This window comes from Lepus europaeus, chromosome 3 (assembly GCF_033115175.1).
Source record: "Lepus europaeus isolate LE1 chromosome 3, mLepTim1.pri, whole genome shotgun sequence".
In the NCBI taxonomy this organism is placed as follows: Eukaryota; Metazoa; Chordata; class Mammalia; order Lagomorpha; family Leporidae; genus Lepus; species Lepus europaeus.
Window position 1 is genome coordinate 130,474,976 of NC_084829.1, and position 17,244 is coordinate 130,492,219.

At 39.1% G+C, this 17,244-nt stretch overlaps 1 protein-coding gene across 4 annotated transcripts in view; it reads left to right on the plus strand.

Moving 5' to 3' along the window:
* TMEM200A (transmembrane protein 200A) overlaps positions 1-17,244 on the plus strand; it is a 96,393-nt gene that overhangs the window by 75,097 nt on the left and 4,052 nt on the right. For 2 of the 4 annotated variants that reach the window (XM_062187711.1, XM_062187712.1), the window contains one exon: positions 936-1,045. The exons of the other annotated variants lie outside the window; for them this stretch is intronic. The gene's annotated coding sequence lies outside the window, so the exon portion shown is untranslated. The remainder of the gene's footprint in view (positions 1-935; positions 1,046-17,244) is intronic. 4 annotated transcript variants of the gene reach the window in all.

Sequence of the window (17,244 nt, forward strand, 5' to 3'; positions counted from 1 at the left end):
TTCTTTCTTTCTAGAGTTCATCATTATTAAAACATCACCATTTACTCTGTCTCAGTGAGACTGTAGACTTTAGTTTAGTCAACTTTATTCCCTTTCAATCTGAACAAATTTCCTTTAGCATAGTATATAGTCCTCAACTTTTTTTGTAGGGAGAAATTACTATGAGATGTCACCAAGCAGGCAGGCAGGACTAGGTGGTGAGCTATGTTGGGGGCTGGTGTTTTCATCAAGCCAAACCTAGAGATTTTACCACTGACTTCTGCCTTCTGCTTAGGGATTACTGATAGGAAATTGTGCTTCTTGGGTCTAAACCCAGCTAATCTGAATTCAGGTCAGTCGGCACATGCTGTACTTGGAGCTCATCTTCCCTTTCCTCCCTGTTGGGAATTTCTCTTTGCCTGTCTTCTCTTCCTCCTTCCTTCTTTGAAAACAGCTGGAGAGCCACCTTCTTGATAAAATGGTTGCTGCTCATTCTTCTCCTGTCGGCCCTTCTCAGAGGTCGCTGGCTGCTTTTGGCCTTCTCTATACCCCATGATCCTTCCATCACTGTGTCTAGAATACTTCTGAGTACTCGTTAATTTCCTGGATTCCAGGGTCTCAGCCCAGGAAGGTACAGAGAATCAGATTCAGTCATGGTGCCTTGGCACACAGTTCAGAGGCTGACAACTATCTGTCCATTGCAGAAATACATGATCAACATCATAGGAGCTTAAGATAAAAATCATGGGTCCCCCAGATAAAGGAGCATAGAAACTTGAAATTATTATCACTCGTGATTTAGATTAAAAGCAGCATATGTAGACCTAAATAGAGATGAGGTAGGATCTGTGCTTTCCAATCAAAGTGAACTAGAAATGGAAACCAATCACAAACATTGTTAGAATTAGGAATGCTACTTGATTTACTTAGTGACTTGATTTCATTACCTTATGCAGATTTAAGGAAGAGGAAGGGTCTCCTTCATCACACAAAAAGCAATACAAAAATAATCCAGATAACCCATCAGTATACAATCTAAAGCCAAGGACATTGAAGACTGTATAGGGTAAGCAATTATTCTCTACATCATTTTCATTTTGAAGGCACAGCCAGTTCAGGAGTCATATAGTGACTTCAAATGTTGTGTAGTTGGAACTTGACCTGGAAGACCTGCTAAAAGAGTTACTTCCATACAAATTACATACGATCCTGAGCTCATTTGTAGAAGGGGATGTCCTAGGTATTTTTCAAGGTGGTTCTGAGGATTGAATGAATTAGTGTGTGAATAAGCTAAGAACTACTTAATTTTCATTAATCTTCAAAAGAGTACAAATAAAACGTTGGTTTTAGCATATCTAAAACAACATTTATGGTAGTATAATAACTTACATTTGTCTTTGGGTTTGATATCCTGGATGATCAAAAAACACAAAAATTTGTTTTAAAAGTATATACTCGGGGCCGGCGCCATGGCTCACTTGGTTAATCCTCTGCCTGCAGTGCCAGCATCCCTTATGGGCGCCGGGTTCTAGTCCCAGTTGTTCTTCTTCCAGTCCAGTTCTCTGCTGTGGCCTGGGAAGGCAGTGGAGGATGGCCCAAGTGCTTGGGCCTCACACCCGCCTAGACCAGAAAGAAGCACCTGGCTCCTGGCTTTGGATTGGCACAGCACTGGCCTTAGCGGCCATTTGGGGGGTGAACCAACAGAAGGCAGACCTTTCTCTCTGTCTCTTTATCTCACTGTCTATAATTCTACTACCTGTCAAATAAAAAAAAAAGTATATACTCGGTATATTCGGGGCTGGCACCGTGGCTCACTTGGTTAATCCTCTGCCTGCGGCACCGGCATCCCATATGGGTGCCAGGTTCTAGTCCCAGTTGCTCCTCTTCCATCCAGCTCTCTGCTGTGGCCTGGGAAGGCAGTGGAGGATGGCCCAAGTGCTTGGACGCATGTACCATCGTTGGAGACCAGGAAGAAGTACCTGGTTCCAGGCTTTGGATCTGCATAGCTCCGGCCGTGGTGGCCATTTGGGGAGTGAACCAACGGAAGGAAGACCTGTCTCTCTCTCTCACTGTCTCACTCTATCTGTCAAATAATAAAAAAAAGTATATACTCATCATTGTATCAAATGTTCATCATTAGAACAATACTAGATTTTTATTTTAATGAAGAAAATCAAGGTTGTAGGTATTTTTAAAATATAGCCCTGGCAACTCATGACTAGAGCCTAGGGAGATTACTGACGCCATGAACAGGAGTGTCAAATTGTTAAGTCAGCAACAGGAGTCACTGTGTACTTACACCCCATGTGGGATCTGTCCTTAATGTGTTGTCTAATGTGAAGTGATGCTATAACTAGTACTGAAACAGTATTTTTACACTTTGTGTTTCTGTGTGGGTACAAACTGATGAGGTCTTTACTAATTATATACTGAATTGATCTTCTGTATATAAAGAGAATTGGAAATGAAAAAAAAACAACCTGGTGTTAAATTGGAAATGGCATAGAAAATTAATTAATTTAAAAAAATATTATGTAGGATCTCTGTCTTTAATGTGCTGTACATTGTTATTTAATGCTACAATTAGTACTCCAATGGTAGTTTTTTTCACTTTATGTTGCTAGATGGGCAAACTGTTGAAATCTTTACCTAATATATACTAAACTGATCTTCTGTATATAAAGAGAATTGAAAATGAATCTTGATGTGAATGGAAGGGGAAAGGGAGTGGGAAAGGGGAGGGTTGCGGGCGGGAGGGAAGTTATGGGAGGGGGGAAGCCATTGGAAAAAAAAAAATTCAGTTTAAAGTGACTTGATGTCTCTTTGTTATCATCTCACTTTAAATCAGCCCCAGGGGTTGTAATGCCTTGAGGAAAAGTCAAATGTAAACATAACCAGTGTTGGTATATGTAGGGTATTGGTTCCAGGAACTTCTCGCTCTCCCCCAGTACACACACCAAAACCTGTGGATACCCAAATCCCTTTTGTAAGTAGGCACAGTATCTGCAAGTAACCTGTTCACACCCTCCGTTATACCTTAAATCATCTCTAGGTTATGTATGACCCTTGATACAATATAAATGCCCTGTAAATATTTGTTATACTGTATCGTTTAGAAAATAATGATAAGGAAAAAAAATCTGTAAAGTCTGTACATGGTTAGTGCATATATTTCTCAAAATGTTTTCTTTTGAAATTTTTTTTAGTTTTTATTTCCTTATTTGAGAGAGAGAGAGAGAGAGAGAGAGAGAGAGATCTCCCATTCACTGTTTTACTCCAAATACCTGCAGTGACTAGGCTGGGCTGAAGCTGGAGCCAGAAGCTGGGAATGCAATACGGGTGGCTGGAGACCAATTACTTGAGCTTTATCTACTCAAGTGATTTCCTGCTTCCTTTCAGGGTCTGCCTTAACAGGAAACTGGAGTCAAGAGCCTGAGCCAGTAATTAAACCCGGCCCTATGATGTGGGGCATGGACATCTTAATCACTATGCTAAGGGCCCCTCTTTCCCATTATATTTTGTATCTGCATTGTTTCAATCCAGAGCTGCAGAACCATAGATGTGGAGGGCCGACTGAATCTTGGGAATCTTGGTTTTGGTTGACCCACAACAGTGAAAACAGACCCTCACCCACTGAGATGACTCATGGGTCTCTATAGAAACAGACTGTTCCTATATAACGGATGAAGCAAGGTAAATGGAGGAGGAGTTGAATTTCCGTGCGTGGAAATAAAATATATCCAGTCTTACTCCATCATCTTTCTGAGGAGATGAGTGTAGGTCAGTGTAAGCGGAAAAACCCTTTCTGGAGCCCCGCTAAGTTGCCCTCTCACAAGGAAGCTGAAGATCTCTGGCCTTACTGGCTGTACCCTCAATATGAGTGATCGATCAGAACGTGCAGGATAGTCTCAAAGAGAAAACTGTTTCCATCAGCGAATCCAAGTCATGTGGCTCAGCAAGATCACTGATGGATTGGCCTGCCGGTGGACATAAACGCAGAGTCCTCACTGGGAGAGAAATAAAGACAGGTCTTCTTTCGAAGACAGGAGGGGAATGGGAATAATTGTGAAATAAACCAGAATGACACAGGCACAGAGAGGAAGCTGATAATCCTGAAAAGGCAACACTTTTCTCATAGCTTTACGATGCATAGCACTGGCCTTAAACGTGCCCTAGATTATAAGCTTCATAAAGGTGCATCCCAATTCTGATTCATCCTTTATCTTACCACACACCCAATAAACACAAGTATTGTGAGAGTAGAATTGTCTTTCCATGCTCCAAGCCTATAAGGAGGTCATGAGTAAGTCTTTCTTTGCTGAATTTCTCATTTAGTCTGCTTCGTGAATTTTAGTCATTTTTTATTTTCACTAGTTCTCTTTTTTTTTTTCTGAAATTAGCAAGCATACCTAATTCACCAAATAGGTATGAGGTTTGTCTACCCTTTGCTATTATTTTCCAGGTTTCAATGTGTCAGGGAAATGTAAGCAGTGCATGTTCCTTACATAAAGGTCTGTAATGCAGTTGTATATAAAGTGTGCATTCTATTACATATCTGTCAGTCTCACTGTTTTTTTTTTAAAGATTTATTTATTTATTTGAAAGAGTTGGGGTGGAGACAGAGAGAGAGAGAAAGACAGAGAGAGAGAGAGATATTGTTGATTCACTGGTTCACGCCCCAAATGGCTGCAATGGTCAGAGCTGGGCCCATCTGAAGCCAGAGTCAGGATCTTCTTCTGTCTCTGTCAAGTGAGTGCAGGGCCCAAGCACTTGGGCCATCTTCCACTGCTTTCCCAGGTGCATTAGCAGGAAGCTAGATGGGAAGTGGAGCAGCTGGAATTTGAACTGATGCCCACATGGATGCCAGTGTCACAGGTGGTGACTTTACCTGCTGTGCCACAACGCCAGCACCTGTCAGTCCCACTCTTTAAGCATAAGCATTGTTAACTGTTTGATGTTGCTTTCTAGGTCATTTCAGTGCATATTTAAATGCATTCTGTATGTTTGACCTAAACAGTTCTTATCCTTTATTTCCATTCTAAAATTTCCGACATATGGTGTGAATATTTTTCCTTATTAGTATACGTTAATTCTTCTACATATCTGTGTGTTGTATATCCTGCCATATTGAGGCAGTGTGATTGTCTGAACCAGACTCCTCTTCTTGGGCATTTACTTGATTTCTAAGCTGTTGCCATTACTACAACACGGCACAGGATGTTCTCATGCATACTGTGATACACTTGTGCAAACCTTTCTAAAGGAAGTATTCGTAGAAGTGAAATTGGCTGGAGAGGCAGAGGAAATCAATCAACCTTTCAATTTTTGAAAGTCATTCTCAAATAAATTTTAAAAAAGTACCAATCTGCCCTCTCATTGACAGCTGATTGCAGTTTATTTCCTTTCACTGTACCAAAAATAGGCATAACAAATGACTCTTTTTTCCATTTTTTGTCAATTAGTAAGTACAGTTATATTTGTACTTCTGAAATTAGCTTGCAATACTTTGCTCATTATTCTTTTCATTTGTTAACTGGACATTAGATTTTTATTCTCTGAATGGACTTACTGAAGCCTTTTGTCCACTTTTCTCTTGAATTGCTACCTGTCACAGGAAATTACCACTGAAACAAACCATTATAAAGTGTAATACATATTTGAAGCTAAAAATACCTCAAAATGATCCTAAAGTACCCAACCTCTGTCGAAAGTGGTAATGTGCATGTATGGAATTTTTAGAGGCATAGTTTGACCTTCTGTTGTGTTAGGCTTTCCTTGAAACTATTTTTACTATTAAGCTTTCTTTCCCATCTTTTTCATATTCTTCATGTCTTATCCAATTTATCATTCTCCATTTTTCTCCTTCAGCTAACATTTAGATGTCTCGGTAATCCAAACAATCTCAGGAGGAAAATTCTTGTCCTTAGGTAAATTTTTTTTAAAGATGGAAAGAAATAAGAACATTTCAAAAAAATATATAGGAGTTGTTATTCATGCCTCTTGATTTTAATATTGTCCTTAATAAGCTACAACCTTCTCCCCCAAGGCAGCATTCTCTTTCTCTGCCTCCTCTTAACCATCCACCTTTTCCTGCTCTTTGTTTGCTTCTCTTGGTCCTTCCCCTCACCTTCCTTTCACCTCCACTGCCCTCCTCCAGCAGCAATGTGGTATCAGTTAGTTTTGTCCCCTGGAATCCTAGGCTAAAACTCTTAAGAAAACAGGCATTGATGGATGCTTCAGTGGTGAAGCCATAGTTGGTTTCCTCAAATTCAGCAATGAGATAAGGTTGTCCACCATCCTCCCAGTTGTGTATCTTGGGAGGTACTAAGTGATACAGTTGAGAATAGCGTTAACTAGATTAGTTAAAATTGGGAAAGAAGCAAAATACTATCTCTGGATAATATAATTGTATTTCTAGAACACCTAGAGAATGAACTGAAAACTTTTTTATAAGTGAGCAAATTTAACAAAGTAGCTTAGTAAAAAAAAAATTCATAAAATTGATAACCTTCCAACATCCAAATAGCACTTGGTGATAGAAATGATAACAAAAGAAGACATGACAATATACAATAGAAGGCCAGTGACAAAATACCTGGGAAATAGAGAGAGACAAGAAATGAGAAAGGTTCATTTATTTAAAAAAAAACAAAATTCTATGGCATAAAATAAAGCTAATTTTAAAGTAAAATGCTGCACTATTATAGCAATGTCAATTCTCTCTGCGTTTATATATAGATTTAGCCTGATCCGAATAAAAAAAATAATTATAGTTTTAAAAATGAAGTTCTAAAGTTCATATACAACATATATAGTTTAAGAATAGACAAATTGACAAAGAATAATAATGGAAAGAGGCTAGTCATCAGATATTCAATATGATTAGATTATTAGATTGCTTTTTAATTATATAAATTTGGTCTGGCAAATTGATAAATTAATGGGATAAAATAATACGTCTTAATATTGGCCCCAAATTCATATGAAGCTTGCTATATCATACAAACATATGCAATTAATGTGTAGCAAAGGTTGCATTTCAAACCAAGGAAGGAGATTGATTACCTATAAACAAAAGTTAGATTCTTGCCTTTTGTCTTACACATAAAGAAATTTCAGAAGCCTCAAAAATTTTAAAGTTAAAGAATTAAAGTATAAAATTACCTAAAGGAAGCATGGAACAATGATTTTATATACAGTCATAGATTACAGAAGGTCTGTCTAATGTGTTTTACTATTAATTGAGCTTCCAATGGTTGGAAAACTTTATACAAAATTTAATGTACAGTATGTTTGAAGACAGCACAACTCATTGCTGATTTAGATGGTGATTTCACTCTATTTGCAGTAAAGAGTGTAAAACTTCAGTAGCCTTAACAGTATTGACACAGCTGTGTTACTTGCAAACTGGCAGACTTACATAAGATACTGGATAGTAAGTGGAACAACTAGAATTGGAAATATTACTGCCCTCCAGTTTTTCCCTTTGTCAACAGTGGGTATGTCAACAGTGTGTTTGGGATTTCCAGACATTTAAAAATCATCAGAAAGGACATTAATATTTATTAGAGTCTCATGTTCCAATGCTGTCTCCCAGACCGTGGTGACTATTTCTGTAAGTGAAGTAGCCATACCTGTTCTGCAGAGGAGGGACATCAATATGTGATTTTAAATGTTCTAGCTCTTTTCCAGGAATATCCCAGCTAATCTCCTGCATTTTAGTAAATTTGTGATTTCTTTAGCATCACTTCTTTTCCCAGTTTCAAGTTGTCTTTCCTGTTAAGACAATGCAGTGAATGGTTCATTGTAAAGCTGGTCCAGATTTAAAAAGTTGAGTTGCAAGGTAGGAACCATATTTCTGTTTTGGGGAAATAGGCTTCTACTTTCTTCTGTTCCTTCAGAAAATGTTTCCCACAGGATCTCAGCAGCTTGTTTCCTGAGTTCATTTTGGATCTGTTATTTGCCCTCGTGAAGACTTCTCTGTTCCATAGGCTGCATGGCTTTTAGTCCTTGTGAACACTTGTTCCATGTCACTGTTACAAAGCTTATAACTGGCTTGGACATACATTTTACTGTTTGTCAGGCTGGCAGTCTTTGAATGCATTACTGGTAAGATGTATTGGTTTTCAAGTGAATTCTCTATTTATAGCATTCTGTGTACTCGGGACGAACTTGAACATATACAGACATTTTATATGTAATGGCTTGATCGTTCTGCTAATTAACTGAACATTCTGTATTTCCTCTTAGTTCCAGCCTTCATATGAATGTACTGAATATTAAAAGGCCATTTTCTCCAAGGCAGACCAGCAGGATTTTCAGAATGTAGATAAAATCATAGCTTAAACTTCTTGCCACAGAATTAACATTTTGCAGATTTTCGCATTCTGTCACCCTTATGACATTTTCTCTGCCCCATTTCCCCAGACCCATATTCCTCTTTTCTTTTAGTCTGTTTAGGCCCAAGTTTCCCAATGGAAACAGAATGAGGTTTGCTGAATTGATCAGATTACTCATCCGTTTGCTGCAATCACATCATTGAGATAACTAAAAACATAGATGAATGTGTTTGGGTTATCTTTTTTTAAAGATTTTTATTTATTTATTTGACAGGTAGAGTAACAGACAGTGAGAGAGAGAGAGAGACAGAGAGAAAGGTCTATCCATTGGTTCACTCCCCAGATGGCCGCAACGGCCGGAGCTGCACCAATCCGAAGCCAGGAGCCAGGAGCCAGGAGCTTCTTCCTGATCTCCCATTTGTGTGCAGGGGCCCAAGCACTTTGGGTCATTCTCTACTGCTTTTCCAGGCCATAGCAAAGAGCTGGATTGGAAGAGGAGAAACTGGGACTAGAATCGGCGCCCACATGGGATGCCGGTGCCACAAGCAGAGGATTAACCAAGTGAGCCATGGTGTCGGCCCTGTGTTTGGGTTTTCTTACCTTGTTTGTCACAAGACAAGACTCCAGATCTAAAGAAATGGAATGAAAAGAAGAATGAAAAGAAACAGAAGGAAAACCATGCTTTATTCTTTCTACACTGTGTCTCCCAACTGTCTTATATAAAACTATATTTTTCTTTGCATCTACAAAATTATTAATACTTTTGCTACTAAAACACACAGACTCAGTTAAGTTTGTTTCTTTTTCTTAACTGATAGAATTGTACATATTTATGGGGTACCTGTGACTGACATTTCTACTTGTGTCTATACTGCATACTGTCCAGTTAGGGTAAACATACATATATCCTTAAACATAGAACATTTCCTTAAGATGAAAACATTGAAAATCCTTTCTTCTAGCTTTTTTTCTTTTAATAGAGAAATATACAGTACCATTATCATTATCTGTGGTCATCCTACTGTTATGAAAAACACCAGAACTTCTTACTTCTGTCTAACATAGTACATATTAATCATCCTTTCCCCATCCTAACCTGCTCCCTTTCCCCGCCAAGCCTGTAGTAACCACCATTATACTCTTAACTTCAATGAGAACATTTGTGTTTCAATGCCACATATGAAGGAGATCAGGCAGTAGTTGCATTTCCACACTTGGCTTATTTCATGTAACATAATGACCTCCATTTCCATCCATGTTTTTGCAAATGACAAGATTTCATACATTTCTTTAATGGCTGGATAGCATTACATTGTGTATATCTACCATATTTATCCATTCATTAGTGGGAGGACATGTAGGTTGTATCCATTTCTTGGATACTGTGAATACTGCTGCAATAAACATGGGAGTACAGATGCCTTTTTAATGGAGTAATTTTATTTCCTTTGGTTATATACCCTGTAGTGGCATTGCTGGATGATATGACAGCATTCATACTGTTTTTCATTCTAAACCCCAGTACAAACTTGTAGTTATAATTATCTCTCCTATCCAGTGAGTCAACATTAAATTATTTAACTTATTGTATGATGAGATCTCAAAAAATTGTGGAAAAAATGAAATTAAAAGATAAATTTGGGGGCCAACGCTGTGGCATAGTAGATTAAGTCTCCACCTTAGTGTCGGCATCCCATTTGGGCACCGGTTTGAGTCCTGGCTGCTCCTCTTCCAATTCAGCTCTCAGCTTGTGGCCTAGGAAATCAGTGGAAGATGGCCTAAGAGCTTAGGCCCCTGCACCCACATGGGAGACCCAGAAGAAGCTCCTGAGTTCAGATCGGCTCAGCTTTGACCATTGTGGCCATTTAGAGAGTGAACCATCAGATGGCAGACCTTTCTCTATTTTTCCCTCTGTCTATAATGCTATCTCTCAAATAAATAAATCTTTTAAAAAAGAAATAAATTTGTTTTGGTGCCAAAAAATTTAAATCCATGCATAGTTGTTTCATAATATGCATTTTAGGGACTTTTGAAGACTCCAGTATTCATTAAATAAAAACAGGATTCACTGTGCACTTACTCCTCATGTAGAATCTCTGTTCTTAATGTGTTATACAATGTGAATTAATGCTATAACTAGTACTGAAACAGTACTTTACACTTTGTGTTTCTGTGTGGGTGCAAACTGTTGAAATCTTTACTTAATATATACTAAATTGATCTTCTGTGTATAAAGAGAATTGAAAATGAATCTTGATGTGAATGGAAGGGGAGAGGGAGCGCGAGATGGGAGGGTTGCAGGTGGGAGGAAGTTATGAGGGGGAAACGCACTGTAATCCTAAAGCTATACTTTGGAAATTTATATTTATTAAATAAAAGTTTAAAAAAAAACTTTAAAAAAAGATAGATTACGATGATGGCTGCACACAATGAATGTAATACCAATGGAAATACTAATTTGGTTAAATTTGAAACCACTCAAAATGGAAAACAAATCTAAAAGTGAATTAAAAAATATATTTGATACTGGCCTATATGAGCAATGAAATAATTAATAATATAAATGAGAGTTCAATATCCATTTTTATTAAGAATTTAGTATTTTATATCCACCTTAAAAATCCTTATAATCAGACAAAATTGATGTAACTTATATAGACTTCAAAAAAAAAAACTATTTATTTGAAAGGATTACAGAGGGAGGATAAGACTCAGAGAGAGAGAAATCATCCATCCACTGGTTCACTTGGATGGCCACAATGGCCATGGCTGGGCCAGGCCAAATCCCGGAGACAGGAGCTTAATCCAGATCTTCCACGTGGGTAGCAAGGGCCCAAACATTTGGGATATCCTCCTTTGCTTTCCCCAGGCCATTAGCAGGGAGCTGGATTAGTAGTGGAGCAACTAGGACACCAGCAGGCACCCATACAGGATACCAGTGTTGGTAGGTGGCAGCTTTACTGCTATACCACAATGACGACCTTTATGTAGACCTTAACAGCCAGACACTGTGTGGTGCTTTACATTCATTGTCTTATTTGCTTTACAGCAAACCTACAGGTATTGTTATATGCATTTTACAGATAAAGAAGTTGATGCTATAAGTGTGTGTCAGAGTTCCCGTTGCTAGTTCCTTCCTCAAATGTCAGCAATGGTTGGGGCTGGGCCAAGCCCAAACCAGGAACATGAACTCAATTCAGGCTTTCCATGTGGTTGCAGGAACACAATTTAGCCATCACTACTGCCTCCAAGCTGTGCATTAGCCAGGAGCCCAAATTGGGATTGGAAACAGGAACTCAAACCCAGACATTCTGATATGAGATGCAGGCATCTTAACCTGTCATCTTAATTGCTAGGACAAATGCCTGCCCCTGTTTTTACTCTAAACATTGTGTTATTGGAACTAGTTGTCACCCATAGGAATTTTCTTTCTCAACTCTTGTAAAAATATAGATTAAAAATCCTACTCTGAAAGTTTAAAATGTCTCTACTGGGAAGAAAGTCCTAAAACTGTTCTAGCTTGAACAGAAAATATTTCCATCTGTCACATTTCTAGAGACCGCATGGGGCTTTTATATAATGTTTTTGTTTGGTCTTGAAGGCATAGATTAATTTTACTTCCTTTTGGAAGATAGTTTCATATTCTGGTGAACTTCCAAACCCTTTGATAAGGATAAAAATTTCAATGTATAAATAAGAGGGTATTAAATACACTTAAAATAATAGGTACACTTCAACTGTGAAGCTTATAGAAAATCATAGGAAAATCTCAGGATCTTGTCAAACAATCAGAAACAAAAACAAATTAAAACCTATCTGCAAGGCAGACTCCTACTGATGCACAAAACCTCCATTAATTGTTGCCACTTCCTGGAAGTCTCCCCTGATTCCCTCAGTGTTGAAGAGCATTCTGTGGCAAACTCATACTTCCAACATAGCTGTTAGTTCATTTTATTTTATATGTTTTCTTTGAGTGCTTTCCCACTGGACTCCATATTCCTTGAAATCAAGGGCCAGATTTTATTAAACTTTGTGTCCCTCATGCCTAACACATTTCAATCGTATTCAAGAATTCATCAAGTCAGTTTTGAGTCAACAATACTCACTGAACATTTATTACATTCCAGGCCAACTAATAGGTCCTGAACTACCCAGAAAATCAATAGAAAAAAAAAAAAGGAACAGATAACCAACAATGAATATTGGATGGGAATCTGACAATTAGAATTCTAACTCTGTTCTCCCTAAGTTCAGTGTTTGATCTTAGAAGACATTCTCGGTTATTAAATTGCCTAAAAGGAATGTCTAGATTCAAGGACTTCTAAAATCTCTGAACTCTGGTAGTCTATTTAATTACTATTATTTCAAGATATGTATGTAAATCATGTTTGATGTATGTAGACATGTGATCAGAATAGTAAGTCAATGTGGTCAGAAGAGGACCTAAATACAGGGAAAAGAAAAAAACAAAACACTTCCAGGAGCATGAGAATATTAAAAACTGGTCTGGATTAGTGCCCTGAAAAACAAATTCCAAAATGTCCTTAAGCCTCTAAAAAGGGTACAGGACGACAGGGCTTTAAAAACTATTAGCAGAGCAAGAATAGGAGAGGCTAAGCCTGAAGATTAGAGTGACTCGTGTGTGGTCTAGTGTAACACATGTGACACACAAAGCAGCAATCCCTGAGTTGAGGAGATAGAGCTTTTGGCTGAAAAGGGTGGACTAGACATGAGTCAGAGGGAAGTGAGTCCAAGGTGCCAGAGTCAGTATCAGAGTGCTTGAGTGAGGGCAAGAGTCTACATCCCTCTGGTGAGAACAGGATTGAATTCCTGCAGATGATTTCCAAGGTTGGTGATGAATTTCAGATTCATGCAAGGTGGCAACGGCCTGGAGATAGCCTGCCAGTGTCCTGGTTCCTGCAGTGAGGAAGAAGGTACGTTTTGCAAAATTTTAAGTTGCTAATCTTGATGCTTGTGAATAGGGAAGTTGTGGCTGTTTTATGAGCACTGGGAATGGAAAAAAAAAGCTGATCAATATGTAGCTAAAAGTTAACTGAAACTATTTTTAAAAATTCTCAAAAGAGGATTATATGCATATTTGTCTTTTACCTTGGCTTTTGAGAAAGTCATGATTTGTTCCTGTAGATTCAGGGAACATTGAGTGTTGCTGTCCCTCCCATTAGATTTATTTATAACTAGTTGAATGGCCTCATCAAAAGAAAGAAAAGAAAAGAAAAGAAAAATGCCTGCAGATCATTCTGTTCTTCTGGGTAGGAAACAAAATTTGTTCCTATACCTACTTTAGTAGCAAATTTCCATTTCTATGAATTTCATGAATGAATTTCCAAACAAATTAATACTGCCTAGAAGACCACAGGGGTTTTCTATTTGCTTTCTTCAATTACTAAACATTTGAGCAGGGTCAGTCAGGTTTGTATTTGCAGATGAACACAAACTTAGAAAGACAACACAATTTTGGGAGACAGACTCTGGATCCAAAGAGATTGATACGCAAAACCTCTGGGTGCACATCGACAAAGTGAACTTCAGTAAAGTTCTTCAGTTGAGTCTCTGAGGAAATAGGATGAGACCCTGTCCTGTCGGGGTGGTGGGGACCGAAGAGCAGGGGTGTGGTATGGAGAAGGTGAAGACTGGTCTGTTCTGAGGCAACCGGTTCAGATACTGAAGGAGACGCAAACAGAGGTGAGAGGCCAGATGCTCACCCAAGATCAGACCTGCATCCCTATGTATCCTTCATGGCTTTTCTCAGGTAGTTTCTGTGGCTTGCGAGCAGGAAGTTGGTTTGACCCACAGTCAACAGTCTTTAAGATAGAATGCATTCTTTAGGCTCTGATATAGGATGGGAACAGAAATTAGAGTAAGAAAGAAAAGGAAAGGAAACCTCAAGGAAAAGTAAATATGGACTCCATCCTCTTCTCGTATTCTGTAGGAACAAAGGAAGCTGTCAGCCAGTTACCTAACCTCTCAGAGCCTCAGTTTTGTCATCTGCAAAATAGAAATCATAACTATTACACTACCTCCATGATTGTTATGAGAATAAACGTGTTTTTTTTTATATCAAATGCACTCAGAACAGTGTCTGACATAAACAGTAGGGGTTAGCTGTTACTACTATCAGGACGATTGCTATCAAACCTTAGAAGAATGGTGCAATTTGTTACAAGAAGGAGACTAGTCAGCAGGGTGCCTGTGCTCCCATACAGAGGAAAACACACAACAAAAGCAGAACAGTGTTCAAAGCGTAGGATGGAAGGGATGTGGCTCTGAAGCATGTATGAAAAGGCAGGTGTGGACTGGTTTGCGTGTCCTGGACACTGTGGCAGTTTGAAGTTGCAGAATTCCATGGCTTCCCTCCCCCTTGGCCTTGGCGGTCTCACAATGGCTTCTGATTGCGTCACTGCCTCTGGCGTCCTCGTGCTGTTTTCTGACATCACTCCCTCAATTGCTGCTTCTAGCTCCTAATTGATATTTGTTTTCCTAAAATAACACCAATGTTGTTTATGTGTCAGCCACACTATATTGTGGGTGAGTGCAGACCTCAAGCATTTAGGAATGGCACTGGTCTACAGTAAGACTGGCTCTGCCCTCCCCCTGCAGCCCTTCGTCCCTGGCTTCCCTCCGGAAGTGCCACGCTGGGGGCCGACAGCAGGTCACTCACCCATTCCCAGGCCTGCCTTCCTTCCCCTGGCCTTCCCTGATGCCCTTCACTTGTTTTGGACTGTGAACACTCTTGCAGCGTGAGGCCTGTTGGAAAGGCACTTGTACGTCAGGAGTGCCTTCAATCTGTTTCATGTACGTGTTTGAGCTCCTTCATGAGATGTCAAGTTCTTTGAAGCAGTGACTGAAGGTGCTCACATTTGCTCTCCCCTCAAGGTCTAGTTCAGGACCCTGCATAATAATATGGGCTTCTGTAGAGTTTGTTTGCCTTGAATCTAAAGGACTTTGGGACCAAACTTGTGTCTGCTAATCCTTGAGAGGTTTGGAGTCCCTTTCTGGCCTGACCAGGCAGAAGACATTGTGTGACCCTGCTGTCTCTCTTCCACAGTATTTGTTCCTGCCAAACTGCTCTACAGTGCTTTCTGCTCCCCTTGTTTCCTATATATTCTCACACTTTTAAGCGACCCTTGCTTTTCTTCCTATCTAGTCTGTCCTGCTTACTTTGCTTACATAGAAATAGTCATTCGTCTCTCTCTTTTTAATTTTTCCATCTTCAAGTTTCCTTGGGATTTTTTTTCTCTTCTAATTTCCGTTCTTCTGTCAGTCTCTGGAATAGAAAATGGCAGTGCTCATTGAAAATATTTTGAAAAGTGGGAGAGGACTAGAAATCTTTATGGAATCCAATTTACTGTGGTTTCTTTTAAACCAGATGAAAGGCTTTTGCCCTTGTTTCCATTCTGTTCAGAAGATTTCAGACTAAATCCTTAGCCTGCCGTATGGAAATAACCAGGGTGGAAGGCTGCTATCTAATCTAAGCATTTTGTTCAAACATTTGGAACTGGTTTGGGTTCAGGAAAATATGCGGTGACACTGAGCTTTGCTTTAGTCAAAGTTCTTAGCTTTAGTATGTATACTTTGATCAGTTTCAAGACTAGAACCATGGGTTAAAATTTAGTTTGTGGGGCCAGTGCTGTGGCATAGAGAGTAAAGCCACTGCCTGTAGTGCCAGCATTCCCATATGGGCACTGGTTCGTGTCCCTTCTGCTCCGCTTCGATCCAGCTGTCTGCCATAGCCTGGGAAAGCAGTAGGAGATGGACCAAGTCCTTGGGCTCCTGCACCCATGTGGGAGACCAGGAAGAATCTCCTGGCTCCTGGCTTCAGATAGGCGCAGCTCCAGCCGTTGCAGCCATCTGGAGAGTGGACGAGCGGATGGAAGACCTCTCACTCTGTCTCTGGCTCTGCCTCTCTGTAACTCTTTTGAAGGCTGGACTGACTTTTTAGCTTGCTAAAACTGTAGGTACCATCCACAACTCTATTATTTAAACACAATTCATAATTCATATAATTTCATAAATAGAAATTAAAAAGGAGAGCTAGATACTGCAAGGATCAGATATGATGCACTAAAGAAACCCTCTCTAAAGGTCCCCAAATACCAGTGGGTCTTAAAATATCCTATTTCCTATCAATCACATTTGGCATTTTGAGAACTATTTATTACCATCAAGACAGATACTTTTTCTTTTTTTTAACTTTTATTTAATGAAGATAAATTTCCAAAGTACAGCTTATGGATTACAATGGCTTCTCCCCCCCATAACTTCCCTCCCACCTGCAACCCTCCCCTTTCCTGCTCCCTCTCCCCTTCCATTCACATCAAGATTCATTTTCAAATCTCTTTACATACAGATGATCAGTTTAGTATATATTAAGTAAAGATTTCAACAGTTTGCCCACACATAGAAACAGAAAGTGAAAAATACTGTTGGAGTACTAGTTATAGCATTAAATAACAGTGTACAGCACATTAAAGACAGAGATCCTACATGATATTTTTAAAAAAATTAATTAATTTTCTATGCCATTTCCAATTTAACATCATGTTTTTTTTTTCATTTTCAATTATCTTTATATACAGAAGATCGATTCAGTATATACTAAGATTTCATAAGTTTGCACCCACACAGAAACACAAAGTGTAAAAATACTGTTTTAGTACTAGTTATAGCATCACTACACATTAGACAACACGTTAAGGACAGATCCCACATGAGATGTAAGTACACAGTGACTCCTGTTGTTGACTTAACAATTTGACACTCTTGTTTATGGCGTCAGTAATCTCCCTAGGCTCTAGTCATGAGTTGCCAAGGCTATGGAAGCCTTTAGGGTTCACCAACTTTGATCTTATTCCAACAGGGTCATAGTCAAAGTGGAAGTTCTCTCTTCCCTTCAGAGAAAGGTACC